This window comes from Saimiri boliviensis, chromosome 8, assembly GCF_048565385.1.
Source record: "Saimiri boliviensis isolate mSaiBol1 chromosome 8, mSaiBol1.pri, whole genome shotgun sequence".
Lineage (NCBI taxonomy): Eukaryota > Metazoa > Chordata > Mammalia > Primates > Cebidae > Saimiri > Saimiri boliviensis.
This window is the reverse complement of record NC_133456.1, coordinates 23,936,784-23,951,406: the sequence shown is the minus strand read 5'-3', so window position 1 is coordinate 23,951,406 and position 14,623 is coordinate 23,936,784. Positions and strand designations below refer to the sequence as shown.

The window sequence follows — 14,623 nt, the reverse complement described above, 5'->3', positions numbered from 1 at the left end:
TTCAGATACTATATTTTTCATTTCTAGAATGTCCACTTTATTCTTTTTCATAGATTCCACTTTTGTGAATTTCTCTACTTTTCTCATCCATTTTATCCAACTGTTTTCTTTTTTCTATTTTCTTTTTCTTATCAGTTATTTCAATATTTGGATAGTTCATGAGTCAGCTTCTGTTATGTTTTTTTCTTTGATAAGCCATATTTCCCTGCCTATGCCCATATCTGGTGATTTTTTTCTTGTATACTGAACTATGGAAAAGAATGAGAGGCTCCCAATGATCTCCTCCCTGAGAGGATTCTGCCTTTCCTTGCTAAGTCAGAGCAAGGGACTGATTCCCTCAGTCCACTCAGGGCCTGGGCTGGGCCAGGATAAGTTGCAGCCTTAATAAGGCTCAGTCTTCCTGTGATTTGCCCTGTTCCTTGGACATGGGCCACTCCCCCCGACCACCCCTGGCTTTGGATGGTGAGCTGGAAGGATCTGTCTCTTCCTATCCTAGAAGACTGTGGGGATTCTGTTCTTTCCTTCAGAGTTGTTTAGCTTAGCTTTTTAGCCTCCCTGAACAACTTCAAAACCTGACAAATATCTTGAGATGGAGACCATATGTGTATTAGTGGCAAGCCTCTCACTTAAGCCAGACTTGGTCACCTATATACCATGCAGCTGCAAGAGATTTCTCTCTGAACATTAAAAGTATTTGGCCCAGAATCCAGATTGTCCCAATAATCAGTGCTTTTGAGGAGAAAGTTGGCCACATGTTTGAAGTTCCTCTGTGCAGATCTTCTAGCTACGAATCTGTCACAACAGCCCCACACAACTGCCAAAAATTCCCGTGGTCTCTCTTTCCTTCACCAGGCTTCCTCTGTCTGCCCCAAACCCAGTTCTTAGCCTTGGTCCAGAATCAGCAAATGCCTCAAGGGCAGAAAACAGCCTAGAAGAGGCTCTTCCCTCTCTGGAATGTTAGCTCATCTAGTCCTTACTGTTTCCACACCTCTCCAGTGCCTTTCAACATATGACTTTTCCAGGTATCCATGATCATAATGATCACTGCATCATGGTCACTGGCCTACTATGACAATCTTATAAAGAAGTGGAAGAATGGTTATCATACTTATTATGTTTTAGACATGTTTCTTTTTGTATATTTGTTTTATAATTTTATAAAGAAAAAAAATGGAATCTCAAAGAGATTAAGTACTTTATTCAAACTTATAGTTACTAAGTAGCATAGCAGTAATAAAAGCCAGTTATCTGACAACAAACCCTTTCCCGTGGGTTTCTTCATGACCTTAAGATCATGGACTTTGTCCTGCCATTCCACTGAGGCCACTTCAGTACCATACTAAGCAATTAGCAACGGCCTTGGGGGATCCCTAGTTCTTTCTGTCTTTACCTTGAGGCAGCTGAGGGTAGAGCCAATAACCCTGTTGAGTTATATATTGGTTGACGCTGGCCCCACACTCTCTGGTACTCTTGCCTTCAGGATTTGGACTTCAGAATTACATTGTTTCCCTATCTTTTGCCAAAGATCATAAACTAGACCCTCCCCCCATGGGGGTGGCTTAGGGAAACTGGTTCATATTTTGTAAACATATCATTCTGTGATGTTTTTCCATAATTGGAAGAGTGGGAAAAAGCACAGACATACCCCAGTCAAGGTCAGCATCTCATCTGTAAATGCACCTTTTGCAAAGGGTCCCTTCAAAGTACAGATGGCCCTTGTGGTAGCAGTGAGAATCCCTGGTGTACTAGATAAGCCACCATCTATGGGCTAGGCTCCTGAGCCCATCTACCAAGTGCCTTCTTCCTCTTAGCAAGCAGGTAGACATTCAGTCACGCTTGTTAGATCCATTTACCTAAGATTATCTTATGAAATAATTTGCACCCAAATTAGGATTTAATAGCAAAATCATAATAAAACAAGCAAAGACAGTGAAAAGGGAGGAAAGACGGAACTAACTTTTCAGCTGCAAAACTCACTAGAAATTTTCCTGCATCCAACTGCATTCTAGCATTTCCTGCATTCTAGCTTAATACCTGTCTGGCACATAATAAGTGCTCAATAAATATTTCTGACAGAACACTAATAGGGGTAAATTTTCCCTCCCTTGCCTGCAACTATGATTATATGGATGTAATGCACACAGTTGCTGTACAGGTTAACATCAAGAAAGCTGGCAGGGAAGACACACCAGACAGAAAGAATTCCATGCAATGATTGCCACTTGCAGAGGCCTATACAAATCTAGCGATTCGGAAAAGATGTCACAGAGAGATTGACCCTGAGCTTACTTGAAGAAGTTGGGATTTGCCCAACAGAATAGCACAAGGAGAAAATTCTTGGTCATTAACATACCAATTGCATGTCATGTTACCTGATGGTAGTTTTGAGTGTCAGGAACACCAGCTGCACAATTAAACAGTAGCAGGAGGTGAACATGGAAAGCTAGACAGAGCCAGCCCACAGAGAGCTTCAAATTCCACGCTTTAGAATTCAGAATTTATCTCTAAATGACAGTGAGCCATTGAAGGATTTCAACAGTAAAGTAGTAATAGATTAGTGCTTATTAAAAGGACCAGGCACCTCAATTCTACCTGCACACACCTTCAAGAAGCTAAAAGGGATTGCCCTATTTGGAATTGAGGAAGTGGGGACTGTGATTGTCCTAGAGTCCACTCATTGCACAAGGTATTTGCCCTAAATATAGCTCTTGAGTGGACAGATGGGTGAAAACTCCATCTATGATATCCTGAATTAACAGGCTCTGTAGGCGGGAGGCTGAGGCAGGAGAATTGCCTGAACCCAGGAGGCGGAGGTTGCGGTGAGCGGAGATCCCGCCATTGCACTCCAGCCTGGGTAACAAGAGCGAAACTTCGTCTCCAAAAAAAAAAAAAAAAAACAGGCTCTGTAGGGCCCTGTCATAAAATCCAAATTTTGAAAGAGAATGGATGAAATTTTGAGGCTGAAGTAGCTGGATCTTAAAATTCCTGCTCTCTAGAGATAGAAGGAGGTGAGGCTGCTGCTCTTCTCTTGTCCTACATTTAGTCCCTGTTTTGCGGCTGTGTAAGCCAGGGGATGAGCAGAGTAGTGTTAGAAGCTGGAAATCAAATTAGCTAATTTTGACCTCTGACTTAATAGCATTTGTAAATAGTTTTATAGGATAATCACTAAATTATGGCTTGGATGAAGGGTACATTCTTATCTACATTTTCTTTGTTCCCTCTTAGAGTATGAGAATTTAAGAGCTGGCTTTATAGTTTGATTCACTGGGTTAGAATAAGAATGTAATGTGATTTCTACTACTTTTTCAGTTTTTGAATTTTGTTCCTGAGTAATTGAACTTGACATAGTAATATTTGCAATATACCTAAAAATTAAAATTACAAAACATGCCATTGAGCTATGAAAGGTGTAAAGGGAGGAAGAAAACACACATACTGGGAAAAGAAAATATAGTATAGCAATTCAAAATTATCACAGAGAGGGAAGTGGGAAGAAGGAGGTGGAAGGGCCCTCGCTAATGGAGAGGAACAAACATTCAGAGATTTATGGATGAAAATAATTGTTAGGAACTAGATGAGTGAAAACAAGCAAAGTTTGGCTTCTCAGAATTGAAGGGAGAAATAATTCAGTGGAAAGTAAGCCTTTTTAAATAATAAATAGTAGGTAAAAGTTAATTGAGTAATGTTGATGTCAAATAGACTAATAATGTTCATTGAAGAGATACTGGATTTTTTTTTTAATCACACTGTGATTTGACTCAACTAATACTTGTTGCAGCAAAGAATATGTCAGATATGAGGCTGGGTGGTAAGGACCCAAAGATGAAAGACATGCTCTATGCCCAGAAGGAACTCAGGAACTAGGGCAAGACAGATCAACTGTGCATGGAGTTAAGTGCACATAGTGGAGGATCAGCTAACTCACTCCACAGGGAGGAATTAGTCAAATAAAGAAAAATGAGGCTGAGCACGGTGGCTGCTGCCTGTAATCCCAGCACACTGGGAGGCCCAGGTGGGTGGATTACCTGAGGTCAGGAGTTCAAGACCAACCTTGTCAACATGGTGAAACCCTGTCTCTACTAAAAATGCCAAAAATTAGCCAGCCAGATGTGGTGCCTGGTGCCTGTAGTCCCAGCTAGTTGGGAGGCTGAGGCAGGAGAGAACCTGGGAGGCAGAGGTTGCAGTGAGCTGAGATCGCACCATTGCACTCCAGCCTGGGCAACAAGGGTGAAACTCCATGGCAAAAGGAAAAAAAAAAGAAAGATGAGAAAGTTATACTTTACACCAGGAACAATATATATCAAAGCATGGTAGAGAAAGATTAGGTTGAGTTACTTTAATGTTTTAATATCTTCATTCTCTAGTATTCATGAATGAATCTTAGTCTATTTTTCAATTAGATGTCAATTATTGCTAAGAGATAAGACCACATTCAGTATCTGAAACCAAGAAAGCTGAATTTATTGATTACTTAGTGTAGGGATGGTTACTTAGTCAGAGATATTCTCACTGAACAAAGAAAACTGATGATTTTATACAGGATTGTGGGCAGGAGTTAAGTTTGGTTTAGTGTTTGGTTACAAAGGCGGTAGTGGATTGTTGTTTCTCAGTAGTGTGGTTTATGTCTGTTCATTACCGAGGCAGGAGGGAGTCAGGTCAGCCTTAGAAGAGGACTCAGTGGAGTGAGTCAGCCTCTGATTGGCTGCCTTCCAGGGTGTGAGGCTGTCTCTGACTGGTTGATTCCAGAGTCATGGTGACTGAAGCAAGTTGTCATTGATTGATTAATCAGGTTGAAAACCACTTCTGATGTTGACTTGTCATGGCTCGGGAACAATTAATCTTTTCCCAGGAGCGTGGGACTTTTCGATATTCCATCCCTTCCTTTCTCATCTTCAGTCAGCCAAAGCAGCAAGACAGACCATCAGGGATTATCCCAATATTCACCACCATTGTTAATTTTGTCTTTAAATTATTTGTTGAAACATTTCTTAGGACAGTGGCTCTGTGGATTTAAGACTCTGAATAAACATATCAGACTGTGCAATAAAGTATAACAAAGGGATTGCAAGAAGGGATTAGAGGGCAGTCTAAAGGCATGATCTAGATTTTCCAAGGTCTGACATGCTCTTAAGCAGATAAGATACCTTGATGGCCCGAGTTCTGAGTAGTACAAACACTGTCTTCCTGGCTTTGTTGGAAAATGAAAGATTCTATGTAGTTATAATTTCCCAACAAATCATGCCAGCACCTTTAAATGGCTAAATCCAATTACATTTCTAACAAGGAAAAAAGTACTCCCAGTTATCACACTCTTCTCTGCCTTGTGAAAGAGCTCTTTGAAGGAAAATAGTATTTTTTGGAGAACTACTAAATTTGAAGTGATTTCATGTATTGTCTCAATTGTCCCAATATCCTACAAAGGTAAATTCTTTGTTTATGTTTATTACACAAATAGTGTGACTAAATCTGGGATTCAAACCCAAATCTGTCCAATTTTAATGTTAAAATAACTTTTTAAAATAATCATTAGGAGCATGTGCTTCTCTGTATATGAGTGATGTCCATCTGTATGTGAGTGATTTCATTCTTGTTGCTATTGAGTTATGTAGTACTACTGCATTTGCTCCTAAACCCAGAAGGCCACAGATTACAGGGTTTCATGTTTTTTTTCTCTCCTTCCCACTACTGCTGGTTATCATTTCTTTTCTTGTTACTCTCTCCCTGTTATGTTACTAGATTGTACATACAAGATTATATATTGATCATGCATATAAACAGATTTTACATACAAGATTGTATATGCAGGCAATCATACATATGTATAGATTACACATACAGTTAGGCCATTAGATCATGTGTCATTAACAATGTCTCCAGTTTTTTCAGAATAAAATTCAAGGTCTCTATCACAGCACCAATACTTAGACACTTATTTTACATTGCTCAGGGTTTTCACTTGTGTTCTGGGCACTGGAAATGGTCTGACTTCCTGTTTAAAAAGGAGTTACTTTAACAGGTAGCATCTAACCACTATGAAGAAGGATTTAGGCAAGAGGGATCATGGGAATTACTTGGTTAGTGGCCCTTGCCTTTACCTTATTACGTTTTTGTAAATCTTCTGAGTAAATCCCATGTGTACAAAGATTTCCCAGGTATCTTCTTTAACTGAAATAAGTCATAGAAAGGAAAGGTCTTTCTGCAGACAAATCTTTTCTCTGCAACTTAATAGCACCATGTGATTTTGAGCAAGTTACTTAACTTTGCTAAGTCTGTTTTCTTTGTTCATAAAATAAAGATGATAATACACTATTAACTCACGCAGTTGTTGTGCAGCTTAATAAAGTATTATGTCAAATGCTGAACACTGTGCTTGGCCTATGAGAAGTGCTCAATAGATGATACTTTTAACAGTCGTTATTGTTTATAATAAGTGGCAAGGAGTCCACCATGTTTTAATGTCCTAATAATGCTCAGCCCGACATCTAATTGTTAGTGCCCTGCCAGGCCCAAATGAGGAGGCATACTGAGCTGAGGTTGTTCTGTCCTCATGCACTGGGAGTCAAAGGACTGAGTCTACCTTCTTCATTTCCTCCCATTGTAAATATGCTAATGACAAATTTACTGCACATTCACACAGCCTGCATTTCTGTATGGAGCCAGGTATGCATTTTCATGTAAGGAACTCTTTGAAAATACTGTCCAGAATGTATTCTTCTGATAGGAATTAAAGATGAAAACATTATAATACTGGACACTGTGGCTAGCACTGACCCTGGAGGTTTGCTTTGTGTTGTAAAGATTTTATAGAATATGGGCTTCAGTTAAAATCTATGCTAAATTTTTCTTGTGTAAATGTTTGTCTTTAAAAAGTGTGTTGTCATAGATACAATGAATAATTTGAATTTAGATGAACACAGCTTCTGGAATTATAGCAAACTAGCCAAGGGGCATATTAGTCATATACTGGATAGTTTTTCCTGGAAATCTATAAATTGGCTTCTTAACATAAAAATAAAGGAATAGATAGGACCAGATTGCTCAAGTGACTCCATTGCTCACGTGGTTACATGTGCATTTTGTCAGCTTTGCCACACTGTAATCAGCTCTTCTGTTGGATAACTTCCTAGAAAGCCTAAAATAATTTAGTCTATAAAAGCCTTATGAGTCAATGACACACTAAGTGGAAACACAGGTATTTAAAACCAGCCAGCTTTCTTTCTTTTTTTTTTTTTTTCTTTTCTTTCCTGAGGCCTTTCTCAGGAACATAACTATTTTTGTTAGGAAGTGTAGAAAGGGGTGGTCTGTTGTTTAATGGCAGAACCACTGACATTCAGGAGGAGACCAAAGGAAAGGGTGCTGTTTAAGGCTAATGCCTTTAAGGTGCTTTATTTCTGAAGAAAAATTTTTTTGTCATTTGTACAGTGAAAGCTCATTATAAGAGATAGTTAAGCTTCTTTAATCCAAAACACATCCTAATTGCCTAAAAAGGTAGTCCAGAAAATTTAGGTTAATATATTCTATTGCTGTAGAAAATGTTCATGTCTTGTTTTCAAGTTTAAATCCATTTTTATGAATAATAAAGGAGAAAATGAATCAAATGCAGACTTCTATTAGTAAAATTTTGAGGCAGGTAGGACATTCTGGGTTCAACCTAATTGAAATATCATTATGAGTCCTTGGTGAATGCTTCTGTTATAAAATACTGATTTCAATATGGTACCAGGGCTCTCTCTTTTTTGCATGTAAGATAAACTGGCAGACATTTTAGATCTCTTATTAGTTATGCTCTTGAATAAATTATGCTTCCTTCTGAAATGAAAATGTATATTCATGAATATGCTTTGGATCTCCATCAAGTGTTCTTAAAATGTCAAATTGCATTCAAAAGTTGCTTCAGCTTGATTGATGGGTCGGGCAAAATCAAATATAGAAAGTGAGCCCCAGAGTCTATTTATGGAGGCAGTAGACCTTTCACACGTGACCCCGGCCTGCCTTTGCAGCCTCAGCTCCTCCTGCTACTCCTCCACCCCACGAAACCTCAGCGCCAGCCAAAGGGACTCGGGGTCACTTCCTGAACATGCTTTCCTCCCGTGCCTTTGTCTACCCTGTTCCCTTTGCATGTAGGGCCTAACTTAACATCCTCAAAATCTGGCAAAAATCCCATCTTCTCATAGTGGTTTATGTAATCCTTTGGTCAGAGTGAACAGCATGCTGCTTTGCCAGTAGCTGCAGTTGTCACACTATGACTCAGACTGTCTAAAGGATGAGACCTTATTTTATTTATCTCCGTGTCCTCTGAAAGCTAGCCCAGGGCTTGGCTTTATGTGATAGACCCTCATAAGTGTTTGTTTACTGAATTGCATTTTTGCATCTCCAACCTGTCCTATTATTCTATCATGTAAAATGTCACAGAAATCATCAGAGTTACAGGTCTCACAGAGAATGTTTTGAAATAGGGACTTTTCATTTCTCTGTCTAGGGAGACAGCTAATGTTGAGTTTTCCCAAATAGCTAATATCCCAAACTATCAATGTTTTCTCCAGGAAACCATTTTGTGCCTCACTGGTTTACTGAAAACATAACAGCACTATACAAGTCTGACTCTCAGCCTGAATGCCATTAAAGAATAATGAAGGGAAAAGTTACACAAAAGGTTCAAATTATTACAGTAAATGCATTTCAAAAATCACTTTGATGGTGAATTTGTTTATGAAATGATAGGACCAAGCTTCACTGTGGTAAGATTTTACCTTTTCTTTTGATAAAATTCTAAGCAACTTTTTAAAAGTATAAGTCTCAAATTAACCTAGGTTGCATACTAAAAATGGCAGATCCTTGACCCTCACCATTGGCAAATTCGGAGTAAGTCTAAAATGAAACCTAGGAATCTGAATTGTAGGAAGCATAGAAGCAATTCTGGTGTTAAAAAATCATAAGATTGCACTTTGAAAAACACAAATGTTCTGCAGAAGGTGGCAAGGTAATATCATATTAATGGACCTATTATATGCTCAAAGTATTTGCTAAGCACATGTTACATAAGCCAGTCCCTGAGCCGGCTTTTAGAAGAGATACAGATGAACAAGGCAATATCTCTTCCTCTAGACAGCATCATTGTGTACTTAAATATGCTAGGAAGTTGGATAAAGTTACTTGGTCAAAGTGTCCTGGCACTAATAAGCCAGAATAGGCTGTCAGATATGTTCTGCTCTAATCAGAAGAGTGTTCTGGGCTTAGATATACATTTCATAAATTCATGATGAACAAGGAAAGAAATGCTTTACCATGGCCAAAGAAGTCAGACAGGGTGTTCCTCATGCCTCCTTATTCTGAAAAAGGACTTGTATTTAGAGATTCAGTAGCTTTGACTTGGAGTGAATGGCTCATTATATTTTTGCGGTATCTATAAAATATATTTCCAGTTAAGCATATGAGGGGTTTTAAACCTTTATTATCTCGCATCCTCAATGAGTAACTCAGAAATAAGTCCTCTAAAAGACCAAAGTTTACCTGTGGCTCCCAAATTGCAACTTAGCTATAGTAATTTTTATCATTGATATCCCACAAGTTCACAGAGAGTTATCATTCTATATATCATCGTGACAGTGAATTAGAAATTACACTTTATTCCATCAGTGTGTAATTATAATCCTGTATTATGTATGTTTCCATATTTGTCCTTTATTTCCCAGCAGACTCTGAGGGTCTTACGGACAAAAAAAAAATCCTCAAACTTGTTATTCTATGACACCTAGTATAAACATGAGTGGGTATCCAAAATATACTTTAAGGTTGCTTAAATTAACTACAAGTTTAAAATGTGTTTGATTCTGAAATTAGAATGTTTGGAAGCTTCTACACTGCGAAAGCCCCACAGGACAGTGCTCATGTTACTGCGGGAGGATGAGAAATATCCTAGGAGAATGCTGTCTCAGGCTCTGATCTACTAGTGTGTGTCTGCAGGAAAGCTTAATGTTATACAGACAAAGGGTTGTACAACTACACATTCTGTGCTTTGCTTTTATGAAAAAGTGGTAAATTGTTAAAGAAAGATAAACAATGCCAATAACAAGGATTTGTTTAAGGAAGCAAATCTTAGGGATGTCTTTGTGCAGCTTTGTGTGCAACCATCGATATCCATAGCATATTATAAACAGAAGATCATTTTGTTACTCCTAAATCCTTAAGAAAACGTTCCATTATATTTGGTACCTTTAGTTCACTAAGGCAGAAAAGAACATAATACATATTTTAAAACAGTATAAAGAGTCGAAATGGAAAATTTTTGTGCTCTAAAGAGGAAAATATCAATTGCCAAAAAACTATCATTTGGAGTAAAATGTACTATCTTTCTTCTTTTATCCTAATTCATACATGCGATCAATATTTTTGTCACTCCCTTCCTCTACCATTTCTTGGGTAAATACGGAAATGAGTGCAAACTATCATTTTCTGTAACTCAATTCACTTAGACACAAGATAAATATGCCAAAGAATTGTGATTTTTTTGCTTTAATATTTATTTCACAAATACTGTCAAGTATCCTTTAGAAGAAAGATATTATGCTTGGCACCTCAGGGAATATGAAGATGTAGGCCTTGCCTTCAAGGACTTACATTTTGTATATCTTTCACTTTTAAGCTGTGGAATAGGTTTGATGAATAGTTCTTTGCAGGACCACTTCATGGAAGTATCAGTATTAGGCAGGCAAATCTTAGGGGGGGAAGATGAGCCCAACAACAGACAGCAGTCATTTTTCTCAGTAGCTAAGATTAGATTCCTATATTCTTAAGAAGATGAACTTTATAATCGGCCAGCTTTTAGCTCTTTGGATTTAAAACTTGCCACACTCTGAAACCCCCTACTAACCCCAGAGAAAAAAGTATAAGAAAAAAAAGATATCTAGGACATAGGTAAGGAGCTGACCCATTCATGCATTCCATTCAGTATTTGTGTCTTCACTGTCTGTACCCAGTGTAGAAAGTGTTGGCAATACAGATGTGATTAGACGTCTGCCCTCAAGGGACTTACAGTCTCATCTAACAAGGAGGCATATAGGGAGATAAATTAGAGCAATGTATTTTCATAGGAACCTTGATTTCTGTTCAGGACAGCAGAAGCCAAAAGAGGGAATGGCCAATTCTGTGTAGAGACATGAAAGGCTTGTGAGAGGTTGAAGATAGAGCTGAGCCTTATAAGAGGAGTAGGGGTTTGCCAAGTTGAAGAAGAGGAGGCCATTCTAGGCAGAGAGATCAGCCCAAACCAAGGCCTAGGCCTAGAGACAAATAGCCTTCTTATTTGGGAAATGATTGAGTGTTCTGGAGCCTCAGGGGCAGGGACAGTGCAGGAGGGAGAAGGGCAGACCAAGCAAGCGAGGAGTTAGGAGCAGCTGGGTCACCAAGACTTGGTCCCTATAGAGGAAGGGATGAGTATGGGAGGCGCTGAGGAGGTACAGTAAGCAGAGTTGGATGACTGCTGAGAGGAGGGCTGTGGTGACATTCTTCTGCAGCTGGTACCTCTGGCCTGCTGTGGCATCTATGAGCCATCACCTAAGCTTGCTCCCACCAACCATGTCCCACTCTCCTCTCTGTGTTCTCCCCTTATGGGCCAGGCTTCAGACCTGCTGGGACCCCTGCCAGACAAACTGGTGACGGGATGGAGAAGAGACAAGGAAAAGATGGGCCTAGAGTTTGAAAGGCCCAGACTTGACTGGAAATCCACTAATTCCCATTGCTTGGTTGACACAAAAGCCTAGAGGTCACTCAGGATCAGATGGGACAGCATTGTATAATTGCAGTTTATTTGGCACTCAGGGCCCATCTCCAGAATATTCTATTAAACCATCTATATTTCCACTTGGAAGTTATCAGACAATTCCAGTAATTGATTTTTCCCTCCAAAATGAAGCAAAATCAAGCTCCAACAAATGGAACTTGGTCTTCCCTTGAAGCTCTTTTATTTGATTTTCACAGTCATCTGTGTGGGGTAGCAAACAAAATGCAGACAAATGATTGTGTTTTCCTGGCCTGGCAAGAAAAAGCTGATGAAGGGACATGAAGGCCAGCGATAAAGAGAATGGAGAATGGCCGAAGTACAGGGGGGGCCAGCAGCCCTGTTCTGGGAGCCCAGGCACTCTGTTGATGAGCACTGCACAGTATCATCCAGAATTTGGTGAAAGGCAGATAAGCGGCTGTCACCCTTGTAGTGTTGGGCTTTATTCTGAAAATACCCAAGACCCCCCTGTGTTAGACTTCAGAAAGTGGCAAGAAGCTAGGTTCATGTCTTCTAGGGTTTTAGGAACCAAAGCTAGAATTCTGAAATGAAGTTGGAAAAAATAATCAGAGAGCTGACAACTTATGTGAGAATGAAACAAATCATCACAAGCATTATATTAGCAGTGAATAGATTATGTTTGACATGTGTCAGAAAGCAGCCCATTCACTCAGATATATGAGCCAGTTTTACTCCTAGAAGCCTATGGATTGCAAAATCCTTTTGTATCTTTTGTGATGTCCACCAACAGCTCCTGCCACTCTCAAACGTTTACAACCAAATGAGTTACTCTAAGTCATGTCAGGAGCTTTTCCCTCTGCCTGAAGGCTGAGAGGAAGGCTCTGTCCATTCCTTAGCCCTTTGGCCTCCTGAATCTCTCTATCCAACCCTAGAAGAAACTATTAAGGGCAATTTGACCATACAGTCAGTAAACTGCCAATTATAGACACAGCAAATAATTAAATTGAGAGTAACCAAAGGTAGGATTTCAGCAACTTTAATAAACACTGGTTACCCAGGTAACATCCGAGAACATGAAAGAGAATGAGAATCAACATTTGGATGCCTCCTGCATGCTAGCCATTTTGTCTACACACCATGCGTGAGAATAGATATTAAAGGAAAATTCCTGTGGCAATACTTGTGAATAGGTATACAACAAATGTGAGTTCCTCCTTACCCATCTCTGCCTTTACATGGTTGCCTAATAAGTTAATCTTTGCAACAAGTTGTGGAATTGCTGTCATTACCCTTAATTTACTGGTGAGAAAAGGCTGAGAGAAGTTAAATGGACCAACTTTGTCTAGCTAGCAAATGGTCACACAGGGTATGGACCAGGGTCTCTGTGTTTCCAAGGTCCACATCCTTTTGCCAGGGCACATGGGTGCCCACAATAGTAAATATAAATATATGTATATTTTTACCCTAAGGCTGGTTTGGCAAGGCAAGCAACTTTGGGAGCTTGTCCAAAGGATTACAAAATCCCCCTCCTATTCTGGATCACACCCAGGGGAAAATATAGAATAAGGCTGCCACCTTGAGGTGACCCGGCAGGCAGAGGGCATTGGGAGCCAGCACCGCTGCATTCAAGGGCACCTTGGGCAGAGAGTACCACTCTCCTCTGCCTCAGCCAGCTCCCTCCCAGTCTTTGTGTGGGAGGAAAGGTTCACTCCTACACCCCCCAGAAGGGAAAGAATCTAAAATAGCCACACATACAAGAAGAGGGAGTCTTTAAAGAAATGATAAAGAAGAGGGGGAGGCATCGTCCTCTTTTATAATTTCCCCCTTTCCGCTACACACCAAAAAAAAAAAAAAAAAAGGTATATATTTTGCATTTGTGGTCCGTTTGGATATGACTTGCAAAGATAATTTCTATTCATTTATCTGTTTTTGAATAAAGAAAAGTCATGCTCAGAGGTTCATATAAATTAAAGATATGGAGGTATCTCATTGAAATTCTACAGATGCGCTGATCTACCCCAGGACTTCACTCATCAAAAGATTTCTCTTGTAATGCTGGTGCTGACTTATTAATAAAGATCATGCTTTCATTTGATTATTTACCTAATCAGGATTCACCTTCAGTTTAAGCTCATTAAGTCTGCTGCTAATAGAGTGTACTTGATGGTGGAATTACATCCAAGTGAGACAGAGAATGTGTTCAGGCATTAATGGTCAAAAACAAAGACAGAGCACCCTGTAAGCTCATGTCACCCCTTGAGTGGAGCATGTGAACTGCCTGCCAACCAAATAGAAAGGGCTAGTTTTGTAGAGTAAGGGCTGAACATTTTAATTAAATATACTTGGTAATAAAGCAACAAAAATGACAACACTCTAATTATTCCAAAAATCAGGAGAAGAATAACCATTCTGTATATGCTCCATGTTGGGTACATCTTTCTAATGGGCTTTTATGTGAAACTTGTAAGCTAGATTCAGAATGCTGGTTGCTCCGTGTGCCCCACCCCAACTCCAGTGACTCCCATTTCATCTCTTTGCTTCCATTTACTGGTCTTCTGAAGGAGTGTAATACAAACCAGCCTAGTAACATCTGTCCTGGACCTCACAGAAACAGACAACTAGATCATCTTACTCTTACCTTATGGGTGGTTGCTGCGTTCAACTCCTATGGATAAATCCTCTTCTTTAAGTCCTTCTTGCCCAACAAATAGGAAATTCCACTTTTTGTTATGCTGAGAAAGCTCTCACTACCCCAGTGCCACATTGAAAGAGGGCCCAGAAACAGCAGAGCTGTGTTGTTAACCGAGGCCAATGTGTCCCCTCCTTGGAAACGCTGCAGATAGGACTTGGCACTGTAATGGGCTAAATTATTTATCCAGTTGGAAAAGA

The 14,623-nt window shown here is 39.6% G+C and overlaps 2 protein-coding genes across 3 annotated transcripts in view; one reads left to right on the top strand and one right to left on the bottom strand.

Annotated features, from left to right (window-relative positions):
- Positions 1 to 14,478, bottom strand: part of MGLL (monoglyceride lipase) — a 266,270-nt gene extending 251,792 nt beyond the window's left edge. Inside the window, exon 1 of the mRNA XM_074404172.1 lies at positions 14,373 to 14,478. The gene's annotated coding sequence lies outside the window, so the exon portion shown is untranslated. The remainder of the gene's footprint in view (positions 1 to 14,372) is intronic.
- KBTBD12 (kelch repeat and BTB domain containing 12) overlaps positions 1 to 14,623 on the top strand; it is a 72,077-nt gene that overhangs the window by 32,241 nt on the left and 25,213 nt on the right. The gene's annotated exons all lie outside the window — the stretch shown is intronic.